This window comes from Copadichromis virginalis, linkage group LG16 (assembly GCF_057382275.1).
Source record: "Copadichromis virginalis isolate Kocher_CV1m ecotype Utaka linkage group LG16, C_Virginalis_male_GT1.1, whole genome shotgun sequence".
Taxonomy (NCBI): Eukaryota; Metazoa; Chordata; class Actinopteri; order Cichliformes; family Cichlidae; genus Copadichromis; species Copadichromis virginalis.
This window is the reverse complement of record NC_140633.1, coordinates 5,703,492-5,730,565: the sequence shown is the minus strand read 5'-3', so window position 1 is coordinate 5,730,565 and position 27,074 is coordinate 5,703,492. Positions and strand designations below refer to the sequence as shown.

At 39.5% G+C, this 27,074-nt stretch overlaps 2 long non-coding RNA genes across 6 annotated transcripts in view; both read right to left on the bottom strand.

Moving 5' to 3' along the window:
* Positions 1-621: 621 nt before the first annotated feature.
* Positions 622-20,113, bottom strand: LOC146690151 (uncharacterized). Of its 3 annotated transcripts, XR_014915738.1 has the most exons (5): positions 19,876-20,113; positions 18,673-18,806; positions 3,833-3,864; positions 1,277-1,434; positions 622-1,147 (listed from the first exon to the last, which is right to left on the bottom strand). It is a non-coding gene; the product is annotated as an uncharacterized LOC146690151 (long non-coding RNA). The 3 variants fall into 3 exon arrangements; XR_014915737.1 differs by lacking the exons at positions 18,673-18,806; positions 19,876-20,113 and having other exon boundaries at positions 3,833-4,019; XR_014915736.1 differs by lacking the exons at positions 3,833-3,864; positions 18,673-18,806; positions 19,876-20,113 and having other exon boundaries at positions 1,277-3,825.
* A 965-nt stretch (positions 20,114-21,078) lies between these two features.
* LOC146690150 (uncharacterized) overlaps positions 21,079-27,074 on the bottom strand; it is a 58,538-nt gene continuing 52,542 nt past the window's right edge. Inside the window, exons 3-5 of one of the 3 annotated variants that reach the window (XR_014915742.1) lie at positions 24,290-24,321; positions 21,734-21,891; positions 21,079-21,604 (exon numbers count right to left, since the gene is read on the bottom strand). This is a non-coding gene — a long non-coding RNA (uncharacterized LOC146690150). The other 2 variants (XR_014915741.1, XR_014915740.1) reach the window with 2 other exon arrangements.

Genomic DNA, 27,074 nt, shown 5'->3' with positions numbered 1-27,074 from the left:
CAGATGTTTTTTAAATGCTAGCCGTGCTAATTAATTAGCCTTAGGATCGCTTGAGGTCTTGTTTCCAGCTCTAGTTGTCATAAGGGAACTTAGGCCTGTGCGAGCCTTTGGCACGAAAATGAGTCTCGTAAAGCTCACTATTAAACTGACAAAAAGCCTTAGAACCTAGAAACTATTATTCTTACAACTGTGCTGTGTTTATGTTATAACATATAGCAAGAACCTATAACTATAATTGACATTTGACCTCACTGAATGATTATAGCAGCTGTGTGTTATGTCATGGCATGTTTTTAAAATGCCACCTGAAATTTAGGAGGGGGGTTCTTGAGAGTTTTGTACTTTCATCTGATAACACATACTGTTTATGTATATTTAACACAACAGGCAAGGGATTGTGGTATAATTAGAATTAACACAGATTGTGTAGTCTTTAAATAGACGAGCATTTTTAAAAGCACACATATTATTTGAACACTTCCGTAACTTATTTTTAGTTTTGCTGCACATAAGTTGAATGCAATTAAATCTCATTACCTTTTATTATCCTTGAACTTATTTCATTACACGTAATATAAACACTGCTTATTTAGAAAATAATAATTAAAACACTTCTTGTAATGCGTTAAAATCAGCCCAACTTTTATTTTCAAATTTAAAGCATTTCAGCCAACATACTGGACACTGTTCTGCTGAACAACACACATATTTCCAATATTGTAGCTGGTGTTACTTAATAATTTATTATTTTATTTGTCACACACTTTAAAACTTTAATAACTTTTCAATGAAACAAAGTCTCAGATTTAATTATTCTGAAACTAAGTTTAAGCTTCCCATAACTTTTTATTGCAAGTTACATTACTAATATAATAAATATAAAATGTTTTTATTGTTCATCCACAAGTGCAGTCTCTGGCTCAAACAACACAGAAGCTTGGTATGTTCATTTGTCAGTCGAGGCATTACTGCTTGAGTGCCTGTCATGAATTTAGCTCATCCAAATGCAATTGTCTGAAGAAAGTCTTTAACATTGTCCCAACTTCCCTTAAGTACAGTGGCAGTAGATGTGGGCTGAAGATGCAATGACCTTGAACCTGCAGGTGACCACACCATCTGTGATGGAGGGCTCATCTCTCCTGGTGTCCTGCAAGGAAACAACAATATTCTTTAGAACACCAAGTTATATTTGATCTACTTATTTCACTTATCTGTGGCCGGGTTGTGGGGGCAGCAGCCTAAGCAGAGAACTCCAGACCTCCTTTTCCACACCCACCTCCTCCAGCTTATCTAGGGGAACTCCATCATGTCTTGGGTCTGATTCAGGGCCTCCTCCTGGTGGGAGCTCGTCCAGTACACCTCACCTGGGAGACGTCCAGGAGGAATCCTTGTCAGATGCCAGAACCACTTTAACCTGCTCCTTTTGATGTGGATCTTTGAAAAATACAGAAAAAACCCAATAATCATATGATTTCTGATGAGCATGCGCTTTGACAACAGTGGGAAGGAAAAACTCCATTTTAAAAGAAAGAATCCTCCAGTAGCACCAGGCTGAGGAAGGGACAGCCATCTGCCACAACCTGTTGGGATGAGCAGAGGAAGACAGGACAAAAGATAAAACTGAAGACTCTGCCTCCCATTCTACTTTTAACAGGGAGCCATAGTCTGTCCCCCAGTGCATGTAGCAGGCATGGAGGAAATCCAGGCCCCAGACACCCAGAGGCCCCCAGAATGTGAGAGCCCAAGGAGGACCATCGGAGTTGCAGCCATGCCACCCTCCTGGGAAGCGCTGAGGAGAGCCCCAGATTAGAGGTCACCCAGCAGCCACGGAGCAGAAGCCACAGGGGGCCCGTGATGTGGCTGTGGGCTCTGCCGGCAGACAGCTGTGGCAGAGTGACCTGAGCCACAGGCCCAGAGGCCAGAGGACTGAGAGCCCCCCACCCCCCGGAAGTGGCCTGACGGAGCCACGGGTGCCAGACCTCGCCAAGCAGTCACTGGGAGTGAGCCGGTACATACCTGAGCGCCCAGCCCCGGACACCAGAACCACCAACACACCGACGCCTGAGGGCATCAACTAACGGCAAGGAGTGTGGTGAATCGAGATAGGCCTCCATACCTTGGAGGGCCTGAGATGTTCCCAGAGACGTGGAGTGTAACCGACCTGACATACAGACACAGTCGAACAGGCGCACGCAGCCACCAACGGGCATTCCCACCCTCATGCACACATATTCATACTCCACAATCACCCAACGTGGAGACAGACACAAATGGACACTGTACACAGTCCTCTTTTAAGGAAGAAAAATCATTGCAGATTCATGCATTACTGACTTTGAAACAGTTACAACAACATATCTAATAAAATGGACATTCTCAGTCACCCACACATGAAGTCCTACCCCACCACCCTCGGGAAAAAACATACGTTACTTATGTTGTTTCTTTTTATGTGTTTTACAACTGTGAAAGATTCACTGACTCTTACTAAATGACCTCACACAGTGCCTAATTTCTAAAAAGGATTTCACACTAATAGAAACACATCGACGTCTCTTTTTCTCAGAGAGAAACATGTAAACCTGCACTCACACTGTATTCTTTTTGTTAAACCGTCACTGGCTCCTTCACTGGCCTCCTCATGTTTGGGTGACACTTAACAGCTAATTACTGAAATGTTCTCATTGCATGTTTGTATATCAACTAACGCACGGTTGGATCACCCAGAGAACTTTCTACTCACACGAAACATTTTTGCAAATGCATCCTGACGCTAATTTGACCTGCAGGCTTTCAATTGCTCCTCTGTTGTAAACCCCACAGCAGCTTTTTCAGGCCAAAAGAAGGTTTTGCACTAGCACAGAATCTGACCCTGAATATCACCATGATAGCTCTGACCACTTGATTTCTCGTTCTTAACTTTATCAAATGAAACACTCTGAAGATGACAGCTGAATTCCAATCAATTAAACTAACTCTGCATATTGTATTCCTGTCTTGGGATCAAAGTGCTGGAGAGGTGATCCGGTGAGTTCCTGCAGGACAACATGATGTGAAAAATTCTTGTTTGGTTTGAACAACAAAACTGATGAGTTGCTGACTGTGAGCTGCAGCTAGTGTAAATCATGCTTTTGATGGATATTTCTCACTGACACACTTTTTGACCTCCTCTAATAACAAATGTTACCTGAGTTCAGTGTGCACTGCTTTCGTGTCAAGCAGATATGTGTCATATGTCATATGTGTTCTTGATTGAACCTCCTGCTCTGGTTGTTTCATGCAGGCTATACTTATGTTCTTGATCAAAACCGACCTCAAAAATAAATGATGTTTATCTTAAGATAGACACTCAGTGATGCTGCAATAGCAGGAACTGACCTACAAACCCTCATCCTGCCCTGCACCAGTGGTCACAGTGGGAGATTGAAGTAGTTTAAGCAGTTTTGTCCTGTTGAAATCATCTTTAGTGAGCCCCTCTGATAAATATTTAGACTTTCACACATTTCAGGTTGTAGGAGTGGGCTGATTAAAGTGTCTACTTTCTTCACTTTACAAGCAGCTTAAATATTGTACAAGGACATTGCTCAAAATTTTATAACACATCTGTTCTGCTATCCCTCCTGTCAGCTAAGCACAGAAAGCTGAGGCTACAGTTCATATGGGTTTGGAAAATTGGGAAACAATGCTGAGTCTCAATTTCAATCTTGTTGTAACACAGATTATATTTTTCATGAATAGAGTCAGCCAGGACACAGCCTTCCCCTGCACCCGTACCTACTCCTAATACCTAATACACAGAAGAGTAAACACAGTCAGTAAGCTTGTCACTTACGGAACTCATCAGGAATCAGAAGACTGCAAATCCTGTAAAAGAGTTAAAGATGCAGCGTTAAGAGCATATGAGCTGGCATTATGGTTAGTTTATTGAAATTTAATTTTACACTTTTTTATTTAACAAGCAGACCTCAGTGCAAGAAAGAGTCTTTCCAACACTGATAAGCACAGAGGCCAACTTTGACATGAAAAGGTGTTCAAACAAGTACAAGATATTTACAATAAGCAGACCTCAGTGCAAGAAAGAGTCTTTCCAACACGGAAAAAGCAAAGAGGCCAACTTTAACATTAAAAGGTCTTCAAACAAGTACAAGATATTTACAATAAGCAGCCCTCAGTGCAAGAAAGAGTCTTTCCATCACTGATAAGCACAGAGGCCAACTTTGACATGAAAAGGTGTAAAAACAAGTACAAGATATTTACAATAAGCAGACCTCAGTGCAAGAAAGAGTCTTTCCAACACTGAAAAAGCACAGAGGCCAACTTTGACATTAAAAGGTGTTCAAACAAGTACAAGATATTTACAATAAGCAGACCTCAGTGCAAAAACGTGTCTTTCCAACACTGACAAGCACAGAGGCCAACTTTGACATTAAAAGGTGTTCAAACAAGTAGAAGATATTCACAATAAGCAGACCTCAGTGCAAGAAAGAGTCTTTCCAACACTGAAAAAGCACAGAGGCCAACTTTGACATTAAAAGGTATAAAAGCAAGTACAATATATTAACAATAAGCAGACCTCAGTGCAAGAAAGAGTCTTTCTAACACTGATAAGCACAGAGGCCAACTTTGACATTAAAAGGTGTTCAAACAAGTACAAGATATTCACAATAAGCAGACCTCAGTGCAAGAAAGAGTCTTTCCAACACTGATAAGCACAGAGGCCAACTTTGACATGAAAAGGTGTAAAAACAAGTACAAGATATTTACAATAAGCAGACCTCAGTGCAAGAAAGAGTCTTTTCAACACTGAAAAAGCACAGAGGCCAACTTTGACATTAAAAGGTGTTCAAACAAGTACAAGATATTTACAATAAGCAGACCTCAGTGCAAGAAAGAGTCTTTCCAACACTGAAAAAGCACAGAGGCCAACTTTGACATTAAAAGGTGTTCAAACAAGTACAAGATATTTACAATAAGCAGACCTCAGTGCAAAAACGTGTCTTTCCAAAACTGACAAGCACAGAGGCCAACTTTGACATGAAAAGGTGTTCAAACAAGTATAAGATATTTACAATAAGCAGACCTCAGTGCAAGAAAGAGCCTTTCCAACACGGAAAAAGCACAGAGGCCAACTTTGACATTAAAAGGTATAAAAACAAGTACAATATATTAACAATAAGCAGACCTCAGTGCAAGAAAGAGTCTTTCTAACACTGAAAAAGCACAGAGGCCAACTTTGACATTAAAAGGTATAAAAACAAGTACAAGATATTTACAATAAGCAGACCTCAGTGCAAGAAAGAGTCTTTTCAACACTGAAAAAGCACAGAGGCCAACTTTGACATTAAAAGGTGTAAAAACCAAGTACAAGATATTTACAATAAGCAGACCTCAGTGCAAGAAAGAGTCTTTTCAACACTGAAAAAGCACAGAGGCCAACTTTGACATTAAAAGGTGTTCAAACAAGTACAAGATATTCACAATAAGCAGACCTCAGTGCAAGAAAGAGTCTTTCCAACACTGATAAGCACAGAGGCCAACTTTGACATGAAAAGGTCTAAAAACAAGTACAAGATATTTACAATAAGCAGACCTCAGTGCAAGAAAGAGTCTTTCCAACACTGAAAAAGCAAAGAGGCCAACTTTAACATTAAAAGGTGTTCAAACAAGTACAATATATTAACAATAAGCAGACCTCAGTGCAAGAAAGAGTCTTTCTAACACTGATAAGCACAGAGGCCAACTTTGACATGAAAAGGTCTAAAAACAAGTATAAGATATTTACAATAAGCAGACCTCAGTGCAAGAAAGAGTCTTTCCAACACTGAAAAAGCACAGAGACCAACTTTGACATTAAAAGGTGTAAAATCAAGTACAAGATATTTACAATAAGCAGACCTCAGTGCAAGAAAGAGTCTTTCCAACACTGAAAAAGCACAGAGGCCAACTTTGACATTAAAAGGTGTTCAAACAAGTACAAGATATTTACAATAAGCAGACCTCAGTGCAAGAAAGAGTCTTTTCAACACTGAAAAAGCACAGAGGCCAACTTTAACATTAAAAGCTCTTCAAACAAGTACAAGATATTTACAATAAGCAGACCTCAGTGCAAGAAAGAGTCTTTCCAACACTGAAAAAGCACAGAGGCCAACTTTGACATGAAAAGCGGTAAAAATCAAGTACAAGATATTTACAATAAGCAGACCTCAGTGCAAGAAAGAGTCTTTCCAACACTGAAAAAGCACAGAGGCCAACTTTGACATTAAAAGGTGTTCAAACAAGTACAAGATATTTACAATAAGCAGACCTCAGTGCAAGAAAGAGTCTTTTCAACACTGAAAAAGCACAGAGGCCAACTTTAACATTAAAAGCTCTTCAAACAAGTACAAGATATTTACAATAAGCAGACCTCAGTGCAAGAAAGAGTCTTTCCAACACTGAAAAAGCACAGAGGCCAACTTTGACATGAAAAGCGGTAAAAATCAAGTACAAGATATTTACAATAAGCAGACCTCAGTGCAAGAAAGAGTCTTTCCAACACTGAAAAAGCACAGAGGCCAACTTTGACATGAAAAGGTGTAAAAACAAGTACAAGATATTTACAATAAGCAGACCTCAGTGCAAGAAAGAGTCTTTCCAACACTGAAAAAGCACAGAGGCCAACTTTGACATGAAAAGGTGTAAAAACAAGTACAAGATATTTACAATAAGCAGACCTCAGTGCAAGAAAGAGTCTTTCCAACACTGCAGAAGCACAGAGGCCAACTTTGACATGAAAAGGTGTTCAAACAAGTACAAGATATTTACAATAAGCAGACCTCAGTGCAAGAAAGAGTCTTTCCAACACTGAAAAAGCACAGAGGCCAACTTTGACATGAAAAGGTGTAAAAACAAGTACAAGATATTTACAATAAGCAGACCTCAGTGCAAGAAAGAGTCTTTCCAACACTGAAAAAGCACAGAGGCCAACTTTGACATGAAAAGGTGTAAAAACAAGTACAAGATATTTACAATAAGCAGACCTCAGTGCAAGAAAGAGTCTTTCCAACACGGAAAAAGCACAGAGGACAACTTTGACATGAAAAGGTGTAAAAATCAAGTACAAGGTATTTACAATAAGCAGACCTCAGTGCAAGAAAGAGTCTTTCCAACACTGAAAAAGCACAGAGGCCAACTTTGACATTAAAAGGTGTTCAAACAAGTACAAGATATTTACAATAAGCAGCCCTCAGTGCAAGAAAGAGTCTTTCTAACACTGCAGAAGCACAGAGGCCAACTTTGACATGAAAAGGTGTTCAAACAAGTACAAGATATTTACAATAAGCAGACCTCAGTGCAAGAAAGAGTCTTTCCAACACTGAAAAAGCACAGAGGCCAACTTTGACATGAAAAGGTGTAAAAACAAGTACAAGATATTTACAATAAGCAGCCCTCAGTGCAAGAAAGAGTCTTTCTAACACGGAAAAAGCACAGAGGCCAACTTTGACATGAAAAGGTGTTCAAACAAGTACAAGATATTTACAATAAGCAGACCTCAGTGCAAGAAAGAGTCTTTCCAACACTGAAAAAGCACAGAGGCCAACTTTGACATGAAAAGGTGTAAAAACAAGTACAAGATATTTACAATAAGCAGACCTCAGTGCAAGAAAGAGTCTTTTCAACACTGAAAAAGCACAGAGGCCAACTTTAACATTAAAAGCTCTTCAAACAAGTACAAGATATTTACAATAAGCAGACCTCAGTGCAAGAAAGAGTCTTTCTAACACTGAAAAAGCACAGAGGCCAACTTTGACATTAAAAGGTGTTCAAACAAGTACAAGATATTTACAATAAGCAGACCTCAGTGCAAGAAAGAGTCTTTCCAACACTGAAAAAGCACAGAGGCCAACTTTGACATGAAAAGGTGTTCAAACAAGTACAAGATATTTACAATAAGCAGACCTCAGTGCAAGAAAGAGCCTTTCCAACACTGATAAGCACAGAGGCCAACTTTGACATTAAAAGGTGTAAAATCAAGTACAAGATATTTACAATAAGCAGACCTCAGTGCAAGAAAGAGTCTTTCCAACACTGAAAAAGCACAGAGGCCAACTTTGACATTAAAAGGTGTTCAAACAAGTACAAGATATTTACAATAAGCAGACCTCAGTGCAAGAAAGAGTCTTTCCAACAGTGAAAAAGCACAGAGGCCAACTTTGACATTAAAAGGTGTTCAAACAAGTACAAGATATTTACAATAAGCAGACCTCGGTGCAAGAAAGAGTCTTTCCAACACGGAAAAAGCAAAGAGGCCAACTTTGACATTAAAAGGTCTTCAAACAAGTACAAGATATTTACAATAAGCAGACCTCGGTGCAAGAAAGAGTCTTTCCAACACGGAAAAAGCAAAGAGGCCAACTTTGACATTAAAAGGTCTTCAAACAAGTACAAGATATTTACAATAAGCAGACCTCAGTGCAAGAAAGAGTCTTTCCAACACTGATAAGCACAGAGGCCAACTTTGACATTAAAAGGTCTTCAAACAAGTACAAGATATTTACAATAAGCAGACCTCAGTGCAAGAAAGAGTCTTTCCAACACTGATAAGCAAAGAGGCCAACTTTGACATTAAAAGGTCTTCAAACAAGTACAAGATATTTACAATAAGCAGACCTCAGTGCAAGAAAGAGTCTTTCCAACAGTGAAAAAGCACAGAGGCCAACTTTGACATTAAAAGGTGTTCAAACAAGTACAAGATATTTACAATAAGCAGACCTCGGTGCAAGAAAGAGTCTTTCCAACACGGAAAAAGCAAAGAGGCCAACTTTGACATTAAAAGGTCTTCAAACAAGTACAAGATATTTACAATAAGCAGACCTCGGTGCAAGAAAGAGTCTTTCCAACACGGAAAAAGCAAAGAGGCCAACTTTGACATTAAAAGGTCTTCAAACAAGTACAAGATATTTACAATAAGCAGCCCTCAGTGCAAGAAAGAGCCTTTCCAACACTGATAAGCACAGAGGCCAACTTTGACATGAAAAGGTATAAAAACAAGTACAATATATTAACAATAAGCAGACCTCAGTGCAAGAAAGAGTCTTTCCAACACTGATAAGCACAGAGGCCAACTTTGACATTAAAAGGTGTTCAAACAAGTACAAGATATTTACAATAAGCAGACCTCAGTGCAAGAAAGAGTCTTTCCAACACTGAAAAAGCACAGAGGCCAACTTTGACATTAAAAGGTGTTCAAACAAGTACAAGATATTTACAATAAGCAGACCTCAGTGCAAGAAAGAGTCTTTCCAACACTGAAAAAGCACAGAGGCCAACTTTGACATTAAAAGGTGTAAAATCAAGTACAAGATATTTACAATAAGCAGACCTCAGTGCAAGAAAGAGTCTTTCCAACACTGAAAAAACACAGAGGCCAACTTTGACATTAAAAGGTGTAAAAACAAGTACAAGATATTTACAATAAGCAGACCTCAGTGCAAGAAAGAGTCTTTCCAACACTGATAAGCACAGAGGCCAACTTTGACATTAAAAGGTGTTCAAACAAGTACAAGATATTTACAATAAGCAGACCTCAGTGCAAGAAAGAGTCTTTCCAACACTGATAAGCACAGAGGCCAACTTTGACATTAAAAGGTGTTCAAATAAGTACAAGATATTTACAATAAGCAGACCTCAGTGCAAGAAAGAGTCTTTCCAACACTGAAAAAGCACAGAGGCCAACTTTGACATGAAAAGGTGTAAAAACAAGTACAAGATATTTACAATAAGCAGACCTCAGTGCAAGAAAGAGTCTTTCCAACACGGAAAAAGCACAGAGGCCAACTTTGACATTAAAAGGTCTTCAAACAAGTACAAGATATTTACAATAAGCAGACCTCAGTGCAAGAAAGAGTCTTTCCAACACGGAAAAAGCACAGAGGCCAACTTTGACATTAAAAGGTCTTCAAACAAGTACAAGATATTTACAATAAGCAGACCTCAGTGCAAGAAAGAGTCTTTCTAACACTCAGGAAGCGCAGAGGCCAACTTTGACATTAAAAGGTGTAAAAAAAAGTACAAGATATTTACAATAAGCAGACCTTAGTGCAAGAAAGAGTCTTTCCAACACTGAAAAAGCACAGAGGCCAACTTTGACATTAAAAGGTGTTCAAACAAGTACAAGATATTTACAATAAGCAGACCTCAGTGCAAGAAAGAGTCTTTCCAACACTGATAAGCACAGAGGCCAACTTTGACATTAAAAGGTGTTCAAACAAGTACAAGATATTTACAATAAGCAGACCTCAGTGCAAGAAAGAGTCTTTCTAACACTCAGGAAGCGCAGAGGCCAACTTTGACATTAAAAGGTGTAAAAAAAAGTACAAGATATTTACAATAAGCAGACCTTAGTGCAAGAAAGAGTCTTTCCAACACTGAAAAAGCACAGAGGCCAACTTTGACATTAAAAGGTGTAAAAAAAAGTACAAGATATTTACAATAAGCAGACCTTAGTGCAAGAAAGAGTCTTTCCAACACTGAAAAAGCACAGAGGCCAACTTTGACATGAAAAGGTGTAAAAACAAGTACAAGATATTTACAATAAGCAGACCTCAGTGCAAGAAAGAGTCTTTCCAACACGGAAAAAGCACAGAGGCCAACTTTGACATTAAAAGGTCTTCAAACAAGTACAAGATATTTACAATAAGCAGACCTCAGTGCAAGAAAGAGTCTTTCCAACACGGAAAAAGCACAGAGGCCAACTTTGACATTAAAAGGTCTTCAAACAAGTACAAGATATTTACAATAAGCAGACCTTAGTGCAAGAAAGAGTCTTTCCAACACTGATAAGCACAGAGGCCAACTTTGACATTAAAAGGTGTTCAAACAAGTACAAGATATTTACAATAAGCAGACCTCAGTGCAAGAAAGAGTCTTTCCAACACTGATAAGCACAGAGGCCAACTTTGACATTAAAAGGTGTTCAAACAAGTACAAGATATTTACAATAAGCAGACCTCAGTGCAAAAACGTGTCTTTCCAACACTGACAAGCACAGAGGCCAACTTTGACATTAAAAGGTGTTCAAACAAGTACAAGATATTTACAATAAGCAGACCTCAGTGCAAGAAAGAGTCTTTCCAACACTGATAAGCACAGAGGCCAACTTTGACATTAAAAGGTGTAAAATCAAGTACAAGATATTTACAATAAGCAGACCTCAGTGCAAGAAAGAGTCTTTCAGACACGGAAAGAGCACAGAGGCCAACTTTGACATTAAAAGGTGTTCAAACAAGTACAAGATATTTACAATAAGCAGACCTCAGTGCAAGAAAGAGTCTTTCCAACACGGAAAAAGCACAGAGGCCAACTTTGACATTAAAAGGTGTAAAATCAAGTACAAGATATTTACAATAAGCAGCCCTCAGTGCAAGAAAGAGTCTTTCCAACACTGATAAGCACAGAGGCCAACTTTGACATTAAAAGGTGTAAAATCAAGTACAAGATATTTACAATAAGCAGACCTCAGTGCAAGAAAGAGTCTTTCAGACACGGAAAGAGCACAGAGGCCAACTTTGACATTAAAAGGTGTTCAAACAAGTACAAGATATTTACAATAAGCAGCCCTCAGTGCAAGAAAGAGTCTTTCCAACACTGATAAGCACAGAGGCCAACTTTGACATTAAAAGGTGTTCAAACAAGTACAAGATATTTACAATAAGCAGACCTCAGTGCAAGAAAGAGTCTTTCCAACACTGATAAGCACAGAGGCCAACTTTGACATGAAAAGGTGTAAAAACAAGTACAAGATATTAACAATAAGCAGACCTCAGTGCAAGAAAGAGTCTTTCCAACACGGAAAAAGCAAAGAGGCCAACTTTAACATTAAAAGGTCTTCAAACAAGTACAAGATATTTACAATAAGCAGACCTCAGTGCAAGAAAGAGTCTTTCAGACACGGAAAGAGCACAGAGGCCAACTTTGACATTAAAAGGTGTTCAAACAAGTACAAGATATTTACAATAAGCAGACCTCAGTGCAAGAAAGAGTCTTTCCAACACTGATAAGCACAGAGGCCAACTTTGACATTAAAAGGTGTTCAAACAAGTACAAGATATTTACAATAAGCAGACCTCAGTGCAAGAAAGAGTCTTTCCAACACTGATAAGCTCAGAGGCCAACTTTGACATGAAAAGGTGTAAAAACAAGTACAAGATATTAACAATAAGCAGACCTCAGTGCAAGAAAGAGTCTTTCCAACACGGAAAAAGCAAAGAGGCCAACTTTAACATTAAAAGGTCTTCAAACAAGTACAAGATATTTACAATAAGCAGACCTCAGTGCAAGAAAGAGTCTTTCCAACACTGATAAGCACAGAGGCCAACTTTGACATGAAAAGGTGTAAAAACAAGTACAAGATATTTACAATAAGCAGACCTCAGTGCAAGAAAGAGCCTTTCCAACACTGATAAGCACAGAGGCCAACTTTGACATGAAAAGGTGTAAAAACAAGTACAAGATATTTACAATAAGCAGACCTCAGTGCAAAAACGTGTCTTTCCAACACTGACAAGCACAGAGGCCAACTTTGACATGAAAAGGTGTTCAAACAAGTACAAGATATTTACAATAAGCAGACCTCAGTGCAAGAAAGAGTCTTTCCAACACTGCAGAAGCACAGAGGCCAACTTTGACATTAAAAGGTGTAAAATCAAGTACAAGATATTTACAATAAGCAGACCTCAGTGCAAGAAAGAGTCTTTCCAACACTGAAAAAGCACAGAGGCCAACTTTGACATGAAAAGGTGTAAAAACCAGTACAAGATATTAACAATAAGCAGACCTCAGTGCAAGAAAGAGTCTTTCCAACACTGAAAAAGCACAGAGGCCAACTTTGACATGAAAAGGTGTAAAAACCAGTACAAGATATTAACAATAAGCAGACCTCAGTGCAAGAAAGAGTCTTTCCAACACTGAAAAAGCACAGAGGCCAACTTTGACATGAAAAGGTGTAAAAACCAGTACAAGATATTAACAATAAGCAGACCTCAGTGCAAGAAAGAGTCTTTCCAACACTGAAAAAGCACAGAGGCCAACTTTGACATGAAAAGGTGTAAAATCAAGTACAAGATATTTACAATAAGCAGACCTCAGTGCAAGAAAGAGTCTTTCCAACACTGATAAGCTCAGAGGCCAACTTTGACATGAAAAGGTGTAAAAACAAGTACAAGATATTTACAATAAGCAGACCTCAGTGCAAAAACGTGTCTTTCCAACACTGACAAGCACAGAGGCCAACTTTGACATGAAAAGGTGTAAAAACCAGTACAAGATATTAACAATAAGCAGACCTCAGTGCAAAAACGTGTCTTTCCAACACTGATAAGCACAGAGGCCAACTTTGACATGAAAAGGTGTAAAAACAAGTACAAGATATTTACAATAAGCAGACCTCAGTGCAAGAAAGAGTCTTTCCAACACTGAAAAAGCACAGAGGCCAACTTTGACATGAAAAGGTGTAAAAACAAGTACAAGATATTAACAATAAGCAGACCTCAGTGCAAGAAAGAGTCTTTCCAACACTGAAAAATCACAGAGACCAACTTTGACATTAAAAGGTGTAAAAACAAGTACAAGTGTTAACTCAAAATACACGACGTCGTACTCTCAGTCACAGCGCTTTATTTGTTCCGCCATTTTTCATACGGACAACAACAACAACCCTTCGCGGGCTACAGTACTCTCGCGATAAAATAGAAAATAACAAGTTAACAATCTCCCTCTTTCTTAAAATAAAATAAAATAAAAGTATAAACACACCCCTGTAAACATTTGTATACATATATGTATATATTTATATAAACAAAAAAAATTTTCAAAAGTGCTTTGCTTTACTTAAAGCATACTATCATTGCACACAATAAACAATGGTACATTTGAATGCAAAGACAACTTTGTAAACAAAGGATTACAGTATCCAGAGTCCTTCATCTAGCGCCTTTAGAAGGGTTAAAGGTGAAACTCCCTTTTTTGTCAGACAATCAGCAAGTTGAGATTTTGAATCTGACCAACAAACCTGTCTGATTTTCTTGCCTTGTATGAGCTCTTTAATGCTGCTCATTTCTAGCCCCAGTCTCTTCTCTGTAACCTGCTTAGTAGACTTGAGTGCATCAAACAAGGAATGATTATCAGTCACACAGATCAAAGGAAGAGCGTTTAGACCAGTGTTACCAGTTGTAAGCTCAGAAAAAAGTGTTGCCAGGAAGACTGCACTGTCTATTCCATCTGACATGGCAAGAGTTTCTCCTGCCAGTGTACTTCTGACCACGCGCCTGATTTTTTTAGACTGCCAGAAGAGAGGACAAAACTTTCCTCCTTTACCCATAAGGACGATTAATGCCCCTCCTTGAGTACCGCCATCAGGAAGGTTGCCAAATGAAGCATCACTGAAAACAACCAATGCCAGATCCTCACTGTTACCCAAGTGCTGAAACTTAAGAGTCCCTTTCTCTGCCTTAAGTTTACGGATTACTTTGTTCACTTCATGAATAGACTGTACAGTTGCATCTTTGATATTAGATCCAAGGCTACATGTGTCAAACATAACATCAGGCCTTGTTTGTTTGGCAACCCACAAAATCTGTCCTATTTTTGACCTGAGTTGCTCACGTTCTGTTTCACTTAAGGAAGCCTCCCTCTGTACAGCCCGTGCTGCTTGTAACTGAACCGGTTGTAGGTTGTCAATGTAAAGTTGTTGATGCACCTCTATTACATCATTAACTGTACAAATGTCCATACCAACATAAGAAAAGCTGTCATGTTCTTCACGGCCCACAAGGAAGGTAGATTTCAGTACAGGAATGATATGAGTTGCAAAGTGACTTGAACCAGCCCAAAGGAAATCATCAACGTGACATGCAAGCACTCCTGTAACCTCAGATTGTTCATTCTGCCAATAGAACACTGCAGGATCAACCTGTGATATTTTACCACCAGTTTTGAGCATAATGTCTTTGACCTTATTGTACCAATAAAGTGAAGCATCTGCAAGTCCATAAACACACTTTTTCAGTTTCCATTGAACATTGTCCTTGCCAGCTTCAGGTGGGGGACGAAGATAGATGCCTCTTGACAGTTCCATTCCCTGCAAGAAGGCAGATTTAATGTCCATTGAATTTACTCTCCACTTGTTTTGACATATCACAGCTAGCACCAGTCTGAGGGACTCAGACGCACATGTTGGAGAGTCTTTCTGTAGTTCTTTAGTATTTACCTCTTCAAACCCCCGTGCCACAAGTCGAGCCTTTGGGACAACACCATTAGTAGTTTCTTTGAGTGTACAGACCCATCTAGTAGACAGACATTTTTGACCCAGTTCTTTCACTTCATCAAACACACCATTACTTTGCCAGCTCTCAATCTCCTGCTGCTTATCAGAATCAAAGGAAATATCTTTTGTTATGAGTACATCTGCATCTCTGTTTTCACCTTCACTACCATCATGCTCAAGATATTGCACATTGTACCAGTTTTTGTATTGCCCTTTTGCTTTTCCCGCTCTGCCTAGCACTCTGGCTGTGTGTTGAACACCGTTGTCTCTGTTGGTAAAAGCAATCAGCTGTCCTGATCTTAATTTTACATTTGCAGAGACGTGATCAGTGGGTGTAGAGGGCTCATTTGCAGTTTGTGTGACAGACATGTTTTCTGTAGTGTTGGTTTCTCTGTCAATAGTGATGTCTTCTTCCTCACTAATACTCTGTTCACCATCGGGTGTGTCAGTGTCATCATTTTCAACTGCGTCTTTGTTGTCATCATCAGTAGTACTGTGTGGTATTTGTTTATCTCCAGTCTGTGAATCCACTTTAGTCAATCTTGACTGGTGTACTCTTACAAGAGTCCCCCCATGTCTTACAAATACAACAGTTCCATCCTGCCCAATAACTACACCTGGACCCTTCCACTCTGTACAGTCGACTCGTTTGTAGTATACTTTATCTCCTGCCTCATATTTGTCATCTGTAGGCCTAAGTTGTTTGCGTAGTGCTCTCCTGATCCTTTCTGAACACTCTGCCTCAGTAAATGCTTTCCTGGAAGCTACTCTTGCACTTACAGTTGTGCCCTCTAAGGCAGGTGGCTTATCCATCAACACAGAAGGAAGGTTGGGGTTTTGGCCAAACACAAGTTGATGTGGACTATAACCATGTACATTAAGCATACTGTTTTTGGCCATAAGGGCCCAGTCTAGCGCAGTGTGCCAGTCACATCCATGTTCCTTTTTTACCTTCAGGAGGATTTCTGTAAGTGTCATGTTATGTCTCTCCAGTAGTCCGTTGCTCCAGGGACTATACCCCGCCGTTGTTTTTACCTCAATGTTGAAGTTTTCAGCCATGTCCCGAATGTCTGTGTTGTTGAACTCTCCGCCGTTGTCTGTGTAGAGCCGTCTGGGGGCACCGTGAATGCTTATCCAGGTGTGAATGAAGGAGTTGATGATCTCTGCAGCTTTCTTTGTCTTTACGATGCTGCCGGCACTGAAGCGTGTGAAGTGGTCGATGATGTGAAGGTACCACACATTGGGCTCCAGCTCATGTAGATCCATCGCTACTGTCTCATTATACTCAGAAGCCAGGGGTAGACCAACAGCAGGTCTCGGCTTGGTTTTGCAATATTTCTGACAAATGTCACAGTCATGAACTATCTCTTGTAGAATAACTGCACATTGTTTATCTGTATTGCCAGAGCTTTGGATGAGCCTCAATAACCTCTCTGCAGATGCATGACCAAACTGCTTATGAAGTTTCACAAGGACTTTCTGTTTCTCTTTTGTAGACATTTCAGCAGTTACCATGAGAACTTCATTTTCATTGCAACTTTCTGTAGTATTTTCATCTCTAATGTCCACGCAATAGTGTCCCGAACTAGTGAGCTCTAGAGGAACAGGCTGCTTGAACATGACAACACTGTCATTCTCCATGTCTAGAACAGTCCCTGCTTTCTTGAGAGACGTTTTGCTCAGTAGTAGTGGAATGTCAACAGGAACTACTTCACTTTCAATGTCACATTTTGTTTGTCCAATTTTGGCTGGAAGTTTCACTTTTCTGCTGGAATACACTACAATACCATCCCCAAAGCGAAATGGTCTGGAGCTGGGGGTTTCTGATTGCAACAGCTTGTTTACTTGGCCTTGGCTGAGGTCACGCATGTAACTATCTAGCCACTTCTGACCACAAACTGTACGTGTACATGCAGTATCAATAATGGTTGACCCCAGTGCCTCAGTCAGGAAAATTTCAGCGTCTGTCATTGAGGCTTTAGTGTACAAAGTAATGTTACACTCCTCCACTTTTTCATCCGGTTATAACGCTGTTCAAAGTCTATAATGTAGTCTGCCATGGACACGCTGTGGTTCTTTGCAATGGAGTCAAAACACGAGTAGGCTTCATAAGCGCGGTCTTTCTCTTCTCTCTGAAACACCGCGTCAAGTTTTGCAAGCAGTATTTCCATACCGTAATCTTTGTCCAAATCTTCTGCGGGTATCTCCATGGCCGTTTCTCTGGCTCTTCCCTCAAGGCCCAGCACCACCGCGAGTGCCTGTTTCTTTTTATCCAGCTCCGTAACTCGTCTCCAGATGTTGACTTCATTCTTCCAGCATTCGTATGGCCTGGCTTCATCAAGCTTTGGTGGTACTTTGTAATTGGAAACCATCCTCTGCTACCAATGTTAACTCAAAAGACACGACGTCGTACTCTCATTCACAGCGCTTTATTCATTCCGCCATTTTTCATACGGACAACAACAACAACCCTTCGCGGGCAACAGTACTCTCGCGATAAAACAGAAAATAACAAGTTAACACAATATATTTACAATAAGCAGACCTCAGTGCAAGAAAGAGTCTTTCCACCAATGAAAAAGCACAAAGGCCAACTTTGAAATTCAAAGGTGTAAAAACAAGTACAAGATATTTGCAATAAGCAGACCTCGGTTCAAGAAAGAGTCTTTCTAACACTGATAAGCACAGAGGCCAACTTTGACATGAAAAGGTGTAAAAACAAGTACAAGATATTTACAATAAGCAGACCTCAGTGCAAGAAAGAGTCTTTCCAACACTGAAAAAGCACAGAGGCCAACTTTGACATTAAAAGGTCTTCAAACAAGTACAAGATATTTACAATAAGCAGACCTCAGTGCAAGAAAGAGTCTTTCCAACACTGAAAAAGCACAAAGGCCAACTTTGACATGAAAAGGTGTTCAAACAAGTACAAGATATTTACAATAAGCAGACCTCAGTGCAAGAAAGAGTCTTTCCAACACTGAAAAAGCACAAAGGCCAACTTTGACATGAAAAGGTGTTCAAACAAGTACAAGATATTTACAATAAGCAGACCTCAGTGCAAGAAAGAGTCTTTCCAACACTGATAAGCACAGAGGCCAACTTTGACATTAAAAGGTGTAAATACAAGTACAAGATATTTACAATAAGCAGACCTCAGTGCAAGAAAGAGTCTTTCCAACACTGAAAAAGCACAGAGGCCAACTTTGACATTAAAAGGTGTAAAAACAAGTACAAGATATTTACAATAAGCAGACCTCAGTGCAAGAAAGCAAGGTGGGGAGGGGGTACTCACCTTCCACTTCACTGACACGCATCAGCATCCAGTTCTTCATGAGAAGAGGGGGAGGATGAGAGGGCGATGTACTCACCTTTACTGACACGCACGGTATCAGTGTCCCACGCTTCATCAGAAGAGATGGCGCTCAGGAGACTGTCATCAAGGATCCTGATGACTTCAGAAAGGTCTCGTTCTTGGGACGTTCAACAATGTAGTCAAGACAGCCTGTAAGGAAACAAAGTTTAAAATAACAGTAGGAATGTAGTAAGCACCCAGTGCTAAAGCTACAGGCTACATTCATATCAGACTGAATGACACTTTACTTGTTCATGTGAGAAGAAAACAAGATTTCAACTATGTCCACAATCATTAAGTGAAGCATCCAAATCTCTGCCAAGGCAGCTCACTCTGTGCACACTACACTTTTAAGGTAACAGTATTGTATTTTGTATACATTCATTTTGTTTATTTGTTCTTTTTAAACCTTTATGCAAACACTACGTTGGACTAGGTCATGGATAATAGGTACTGATTTGTAAAGAACTGGACATGAATAGCATACTGCAGAAAATCCATAAATAATTTAGCAGCTCATTCTCATATTTTTTTTAATTCTTTCATTAACGATGTAAAATATAACGAAACATTTAATCTCCCCATGTACCAATTCCATGTCCTAAATATTGCTAATGCAAAAAAGGCAGTAGAACTCCACACACAATTTTAAAAATAAAACACATTTTTGTAACAGTTTGACTTTATGATTATTTTTGACTATGATTGATGTTTTAATATTCTTTTTTATATTATTTCATTTTATTTTATTTATCATCGCATATGTAGCTGGGAAAAAGTTATAGTTTATTCAAATGAAGCCTTTGAGAAGAAAATGATGTCAGGACCTACAGGGGACCTGGTGTGTTTACTCCTATATGTCCTAACATTGTGAGGAGATGCTGTTACCATAGAAACCGATATACACATATACATATGTATATTTGGGGAGGGGGGCATTTTACGAATTTTAAGCTAATTTTAACCATTTCATTGGAAAAAAGTGTCAAATTTGAAGGCTTCAAATCAAAGTAAAACCTTTTTTCACATTCATACACCAGTCGGTAATAAATTCTACACCTCTCCTGGAAAATTTAAAGCATAAAAGCGATTTGCCAGGAAAAGTCTTAGAACACACTTATTTTGATCACATTAAAACGTGATATTCACACTGGAACCTGTAAAATTACTATAGTCATCTAGTGATTCTTGAAATAATTGAAGAAATTTTGAAATGTACCTGGTGGCTGTCGACGAGTCGGGGTCCACGATCTTCAAGCTTTGCTGTTATGATGAAACACAAGTACAAAAGATCCAAAGATGCAGTAGTTGTTGTTGCTTTGTAGTAAAATCCGCTTTCTGTAGAAATATTCTCCAAAAGTTATCTTTCCACAAGCTGAGCTTGGAGCAGGTCAAGACAAATCCAAGAGCAAGTGTAAAGGAACAGCTGGAACCTTGCGCAGCATTCATATACCAACAGCCTGCATGGTTACGGTTGCTAACATGCGTGTGCACGTGATATAACTATATGAACTGAGCCCATCAGTGTAATTTACAGTAAAGTTATGGTCATTTATAGTTACTGCCTTTGTCACCCTTTATGTGGGATGTCTAATAACCATGTAGGTATATCCAGAAATAAACACAGATATTAGAAAGCAGTAAGTCAGTACCTGAGATGTTTGTTTCAGTGAATAACATTAGCATAGCTCATGCTAATATTACAGCTTCACATTTTTCTTTTCAAAGGTAACAAAAACTTTGCGTTCTCGCTACTTACCATGCTGTAATACAGGTATATGCTAGCAATGACAACATTTAACAGATGTTTTTTAAATGCTAGCCGTGCTAATTAATTAGCCTTAGGATCGCTTGAGGTCTTGTTTCCAGCTCTAGTTGTCATAAGGGAACTTAGGCCTGTGCGAGCCTTTGGCACGAAAATGAGTCTCGTAAAGCTCACTATTAAACTGACAAAAAGCCTTAGAACCTAGAAACTATTATTCTTACAACTGTGCTGTGTTTATGTTATAACATATAGCAAGAACCTATAACTATAATTGACATTTGACCTCACTGAATGATTATAGCAGCTGTGTGTTATGTCATGGCATGTTTTTAAAATGCCACCTGAAATTTAGGAGGGGGGTTCTTGAGAGTTTTGTACTTTCATCTGATAACACATACTGTTTATGTATATTTAACACAACAGGCAAGGGATTGTGGTATAATTAGAATTAACACAGATTGTGTAGTCTTTAAATAGACGAGCATTTTTAAAAGCACACATATTATTTGAACACTTCCGTAACTTATTTTTAGTTTTGCTGCACATAAGTTGAATGCAATTAAATCTCATTACCTTTTATTATCCTTGAACTTATTTCATTACACGTAATATAAACACTGCTTATTTAGAAAATAATAATTAAAACACTTCTTGTAATGCGTTAAAATCAGCCCAACTTTTATTTTCAAATTTAAAGCATTTCAGCCAACATACTGGACACTGTTCTGCTGAACAACACACATATTTCCAATATTGTAGCTGGTGTTACTTAATAATTTATTATTTTATTTGTCACACACTTTAAAACTTTAATAACTTTTCAATGAAACAAAGTCTCAGATTTAATTATTCTGAAACTAAGTTTAAGCTTCCCATAACTTTTTATTGCAAGTTACATTACTAATATAATAAATATAAAATGTTTTTATTGTTCATCCACAAGTGCAGTCTCTGGCTCAAACAACACAGAAGCTTGGTATGTTCATTTGTCAGTCGAGGCATTACTGCTTGAGTGCCTGTCATGAATTTAGCTCATCCAAATGCAATTGTCTGAAGAAAGTCTTTAACATTGTCCCAACTTCCCTTAAGTACAGTGGCAGTAGATGTGGGCTGAAGATGCAATGACCTTGAACCTGCAGGTGACCACACCATCTGTGATGGAGGGCTCATCTCTCCTGGTGTCCTGCAAGGAAACAACAATATTCTTTAGAACACCAAGTTATATTTGATCTACTTATTTCACTTATCTGTGGCCGGGTTGTGGGGGCAGCAGCCTAAGCAGAGAACTCCAGACCTCCTTTTCCACACCCACCTCCTCCAGCTTATCTAGGGGAACTCCATCATGTCTTGGGTCTGATTCAGGGCCTCCTCCTGGTGGGAGCTCGTCCAGTACACCTCACCTGGGAGACGTCCAGGAGGAATCCTTGTCAGATGCCAGAACCACTTTAACCTGCTCCTTTTGATGTGGATCTTTGAAAAATACAGAAAAAACCCAATAATCATATGATTTCTGATGAGCATGCGCTTTGACAACAGTGGGAAGGAAAAACTCCATTTTAAAAGAAAGAATCCTCCAGTAGCACCAGGCTGAGGAAGGGACAGCCATCTGCCACAACCTGTTGGGATGAGCAGAGGAAGACAGGACAAAAGATAAAACTGAAGACTCTGCCTCCCATTCTACTTTTAACAGGGAGCCATAGTCTGTCCCCCAGTGCATGTAGCAGGCATGGAGGAAATCCAGGCCCCAGACACCCAGAGGCCCCCAGAATGTGAGAGCCCAAGGAGGACCATCGGAGTTGCAGCCATGCCACCCTCCTGGGAAGCGCTGAGGAGAGCCCCAGATTAGAGGTCACCCAGCAGCCACGGAGCAGAAGCCACAGGGGGCCCGTGATGTGGCTGTGGGCTCTGCCGGCAGACAGCTGTGGCAGAGTGACCTGAGCCACAGGCCCAGAGGCCAGAGGACTGAGAGCCCCCCACCCCCCGGAAGTGGCCTGACGGAGCCACGGGTGCCAGACCTCGCCAAGCAGTCACTGGGAGTGAGCCGGTACATACCTGAGCGCCCAGCCCCGGACACCAGAACCACCAACACACCGACGCCTGAGGGCATCAACTAACGGCAAGGAGTGTGGTGAATCGAGATAGGCCTCCATACCTTGGAGGGCCTGAGATGTTCCCAGAGACGTGGAGTGTAACCGACCTGACATACAGACACAGTCGAACAGGCGCACGCAGCCACCAACGGGCATTCCCACCCTCATGCACACATATTCATACTCCACAATCACCCAACGTGGAGACAGACACAAATGGACACTGTACACAGTCCTCTTTTAAGGAAGAAAAATCATTGCAGATTCATGCATTACTGACTTTGAAACAGTTACAACAACATATCTAATAAAATGGACATTCTCAGTCACCCACACATGAAGTCCTACCCCACCACCCTCGGGAAAAAACATACGTTACTTATGTTGTTTCTTTTTATGTGTTTTACAACTGTGAAAGATTCACTGACTCTTACTAAATGACCTCACACAGTGCCTAATTTCTAAAAAGGATTTCACACTAATAGAAACACATCGACGTCTCTTTTTCTCAGAGAGAAACATGTAAACCTGCACTCACACTGTATTCTTTTTGTTAAACCGTCACTGGCTCCTTCACTGGCCTCCTCATGTTTGGGTGACACTTAACAGCTAATTACTGAAATGTTCTCATTGCATGTTTGTATATCAACTAACGCACGGTTGGATCACCCAGAGAACTTTCTACTCACACGAAACATTTTTGCAAATGCATCCTGACGCTAATTTGACCTGCAGGCTTTCAATTGCTCCTCTGTTGTAAACCCCACAGTAGCTTTTTCAGGCCAAAAGAAGGTTTTGCACTAGCACAGAATCTGACCCTGAATATCACCATGATAGCTCTGACCACTTGATTTCTCGTTCTTAACTTTATCAAATGAAACACTCTGAAGATGACAGCTGAATTCCAATCAATTAAACTAACTCTGCATATTGTATTCCTGTCTTGGGATCAAAGTGCTGGAGAGGTGATCCGGTGAGTTCCTGCAGGACAACATGATGTGAAAAATTCTTGTTTGGTTTGAACAACAAAACTGATGAGTTGCTGACTGTGAGCTGCAGCTAGTGTAAATCATGCTTTTGATGGATATTTCTCACTGACACACTTTTTGACCTCCTCTAATAACAAATGTTACCTGAGTTCAGTGTGCACTGCTTTCGTGTCAAGCAGATATGTGTCATATGTCATATGTGTTCTTGATTGAACCTCCTGCTCTGGTTGTTTCATGCAGGCTATACTTATGTTCTTGATCAAAACCGACCTCAAAAATAAATGATGTTTATCTTAAGATAGACACTCAGTGATGCTGCAATAGCAGGAACTGACCTACAAACCCTCATCCTGCCCTGCACCAGTGGTCACAGTGGGAGATTGAAGTAGTTTAAGCAGTTTTGTCCTGTTGAAATCATCTTTAGTGAGCCCCTCTGATAAATATTTAGACTTTCACACATTTCAGGTTGTAGGAGTGGGCTGATTAAAGTGTCTACTTTCTTCACTTTACAAGCAGCTTAAATATTGTACAAGGACATTGCTCAAAATTTTATAACACATCTGTTCTGCTATCCCTCCTGTCAGCTAAGCACAGAAAGCTGAGGCTACAGTTCATATGGGTTTGGAAAATTGGGAAACAATGCTGAGTCTCAATTTCAATCTTGTTGTAACACAGATTATATTTTTCATGAATAGAGTCAGCCAGGACACAGCCTTCCCCTGCACCCGTACCTACTCCTAATACCTAATACACAGAAGAGTAAACACAGTCAGTAAGCTTGTCACTTACGGAACTCATCAGGAATCAGAAGACTGCAAATCCTGTAAAAGAGTTAAAGATGCAGCGTTAAGAGCATATGAGCTGGCATTATGGTTAGTTTATTGAAATTTAATTTTACACTTTTTTATTTAACAAGCAGACCTCAGTGCAAGAAAGAGTCTTTCCAACACTGATAAGCACAGAGGCCAACTTTGACATGAAAAGGTGTTCAAACAAGTACAAGATATTTACAATAAGCAGACCTCAGTGCAAGAAAGAGTCTTTCCAACACGGAAAAAGCAAAGAGGCCAACTTTAACATTAAAAGGTCTTCAAACAAGTACAAGATATTTACAATAAGCAGCCCTCAGTGCAAGAAAGAGTCTTTCCATCACTGATAAGCACAGAGGCCAACTTTGACATGAAAAGGTGTAAAAACAAGTACAAGATATTTACAATAAGCAGACCTCAGTGCAAGAAAGAGTCTTTCCAACACTGAAAAAGCACAGAGGCCAACTTTGACATTAAAAGGTGTTCAAACAAGTACAAGATATTTACAATAAGCAGACCTCAGTGCAAAAACGTGTCTTTCCAACACTGACAAGCACAGAGGCCAACTTTGACATTAAAAGGTGTTCAAACAAGTAGAAGATATTCACAATAAGCAGACCTCAGTGCAAGAAAGAGTCTTTCCAACACTGAAAAAGCACAGAGGCCAACTTTGACATGAAAAGGTGTTCAAACAAGTATAAGATATTTACAATAAGCAGACCTCAGTGCAAGAAAGAGCCTTTCCAACACGGAAAAAGCACAGAGGCCAACTTTGACATTAAAAGGTGTTCAAACAAGTAGAAGATATTCACAATAAGCAGACCTCAGTGCAAGAAAGAGTCTTTCCAACACTGAAAAAGCACAGAGGCCAACTTTGACATGAAAAGGTGTTCAAACAAGTATAAGATATTTACAATAAGCAGACCTCAGTGCAAGAAAGAGCCTTTCCAACACGGAAAAAGCACAGAGGCCAACTTTGACATTAAAAGGTATAAAAACAAGTACAATATATTAACAATAAGCAGACCTCAGTGCAAGAAAGAGTCTTTTCAACACTGAAAAAGCACAGAGGCCAACTTTGACATGAAAAGGTGTAAAATCAAGTACAAGATATTTACAATAAGCAGACCTCAGTGCAAGAAAGAGTCTTTTCAACACTGAAAAAGCACAGAGGCCAACTTTGACATTAAAAGGTGTTCAAACAAGTACAAGATATTTACAATAAGCAGACCTCAGTGCAAGAAAGAGTCTTTCCAACACTGAAAAGCACAGAGGCCAACTTTGACATGAAAAGGTGTAAAAACAAGTACAAGATATTTACAATAAGCAGACCTCAGTGCAAGAAAGAGTCTTTCCAACACGGAAAAAGCACAGAGGCCAACTTTGACATTAAAAGGTATAAAAACAAGTACAATATATTAACAATAAGCAGACCTCAGTGCAAGAAAGAGTCTTTCTAACACTGAAAAAGCACAGAGGCCAACTTTGACATGAAGAGGTGTTCAAACAAGTACAAGATATTTACAATAAGCAGACCTCAGTGCAAGAAAGAGTCTTTCCAACACGGAAAAAGCACAGAGGCCAACTTTGACATTAAAAGGTATAAAAGCAAGTACAATATATTAACAATAAGCAGACCTCAGTGCAAGAAAGAGTCTTTCTAACACTGATAAGCACAGAGGCCAACTTTGACATTAAAAGGTGTTCAAACAAGTACAAGATATTCACAATAAGCAGACCTCAGTGCAAGAAAGAGTCTTTCCAACACTGAAAAGCACAGAGGCCAACTTTGACATTAAAAGGTGTTCAAACAAGTACAAGATATTTACAATAAGCAGACCTCAGTGCAAGAAAGAGTCTTTCCAACACGGAAAAAGCACAGAGGCCAACTTTGACATTAAAAGGTATAAAAGCAAGTACAATATATTAACAATAAGCAGACCTCAGTGCAAGAAAGAGTCTTTCTAACACTGATAAGCACAGAGGCCAACTTTGACATTAAAAGGTGTTCAAACAAGTACAATATATTAACAATAAGCAGACCTCAGTGCAAGAAAGAGTCTTTTCAACACTGAAAAAGCACAGAGGCCAACTTTGACATGAAAAGGTGTTCAAACAAGTATAAGATATTTACAATAAGCAGACCTCAGTGCAAAAACGTGTCTTTCCAACACGGAAAAAGCACAGAGGCCAACTTTGACATTAAAAGGTATAAAAACAAGTACAAGATATTTACAATAAGCAGACCTTAGTGCAAGAAAGAGTCTTTCCAACACTGAAAAAGCACAGAGGCCAACTTTGACATTAAAAGGTGTAAAAAAAAGTACAAGATATTTACAATAAGCAGACCTTAGTGCAAGAAAGAGTCTTTCCAACACTGAAAAAGCACAGAGGCCAACTTTGACATGAAAAGGTGTAAAAACAAGTACAAGATATTTACAATAAGCAGACCTCAGTGCAAGAAAGAGTCTTTCCAACACGGAAAAAGCACAGAGGCCAACTTTGACATTAAAAGGTATAAAAACAAGTACAATATATTAACAATAAGCAGACCTCAGTGCAAGAAAGAGTCTTTTCAACACTGAAAAAGCACAGAGGCCAACTTTGACATGAAAAGGTGTTCAAACAAGTATAAGATATTTACAATAAGCAGACCTCAGTGCAAGAAAGAGTCTTTTCAACACTGAAAAAGCACAGAGGCCAACTTTGACATGAAAAGGTGTTCAAACAAGTATAAGATATTTACAATAAGCAGACCTCAGTGC